This window comes from Seriola lalandi, unplaced genomic scaffold, assembly GCF_002814215.2.
Source record: "Seriola lalandi dorsalis isolate HSWRI2012SDOR001 ecotype SW California unplaced genomic scaffold, Sedor1 jcf7180001976059, whole genome shotgun sequence".
Lineage (NCBI taxonomy): Eukaryota > Metazoa > Chordata > Actinopteri > Carangiformes > Carangidae > Seriola > Seriola lalandi.
In genome coordinates, this window is record NW_019446725.1 from 1 (window position 1) to 1,359 (window position 1,359).

The window sequence follows — 1,359 nt, forward strand, 5'->3', positions numbered from 1 at the left end:
ACCAAGCCTTTATCATAACAGACCTATACAGTGTGACTTCAGATACTAGATGTTTTACCTGCACAAAAAGCAAAAGCTTAAAGCAAAACAAAGCAACGCAAACAAATGAAAGAGAGAAACACCAACAAAACAGCGTTCGTTTAAACTTTTCAAGATTAAATGTATTTTACATGCAGGTTATGGACATACACCCAACCATGTACAGTAAGCTGATATGAGGTTTCTGCTTCCAAGAAATTAAAACTGAAACCCTTGTGTTATTTTGATAACAAAAAACACTTATTTATTTATTTATTCGTTACATCATTCTATGGGCTGGTTTCATTTATTTTTAAATATGTCCTCTCTCTTTTACTTTCTGTCCAAAATGTCTCTTGTCACTTGTTCAGCTTTGATCTGAACTTATTTGTCAGCTCAGTGGAGGCCATGCATTTAACTCTCAAAGTTAAACTGCGTCTGTTTGTGATCAGTCTGTATTCTGCACAGCTTCTTGGGAGAGGAGGAGCCACCTGTAGGGATCAGAGGGAAAACAGACTTTCTTTAACTATAAGAAGGAAAAGAAAAACAAAGAAACAGATAGGCAGGAAATAATAGAGTTTTTAGAAATATGCTTAAGAGAATGATAGTTTGAGTAATGACAAAGTTCTTCTGACCTTTTCTCTCAACTGAACACAATACTGGGTATAACTCAGGGTCCTGCTGTCATATTGTTTCTTTTCTGGGGTCCTGGTGCAGCATTTTCTGGAGAGACAGAGTTGAGACCAATAATGACACGACGCAGCCAGTTCCAGTCGTTTCAGACATTAACGTACAAGATCAAGTTGATGCTGTTTACTGGAAACCGGTGGTGGATCTAAATATATTCTTACACTGGTGGTGTTACAGGTAAAAGTCTTGTATTTGAAATCCTACATAAGTAAAAGTACAGAAGTATTGTCAAATAGTATCAAGAGTAAAAGTAAAAGTTTTGTGATAGGTCTACTTTAATTCTTGTTAAAATAGATGATACTGTAATCCATTGACACATTTCTTTTTACTGGAAAGAGGATTAACAATATTATACTATTTTAAATACATTCAGTAGCTGTAGAAAATGTTTTACTGTTTAACAGTGCAACAAGTTCACACCACAGAGACACTGCAACAGAAAAAGGCGGAAGGAGGAGGAAGTCGTTATAGGGAAATACAAAGACGAGGGGCATGATATAATTTAAACTGTTTAAAATTAAAGCAGGTAAAGATGTAAGTTTTGTAATGACGACAACTTTTACACAATGAAGATTTTTCTCACCTGCAGAGGCAGACGGCTGAAGTGATGCCACACAGGAGCAATCCAGTTACAGTTGTGAGTATGTATAG

At 35.9% G+C, this 1,359-nt stretch overlaps 1 long non-coding RNA gene across 1 annotated transcript; it reads right to left on the reverse strand.

The window, feature by feature from the left end:
• Nucleotides 1-10: 10 nt before the first annotated feature.
• On the reverse strand, nucleotides 11-1,359 carry LOC147820231 (uncharacterized). The gene is made up of 3 exons (XR_015437284.1): nucleotides 1,292-1,359; nucleotides 654-741; nucleotides 11-509 (listed from the first exon to the last, which is right to left on the reverse strand). It is a non-coding gene; the product is annotated as an uncharacterized LOC147820231 (long non-coding RNA).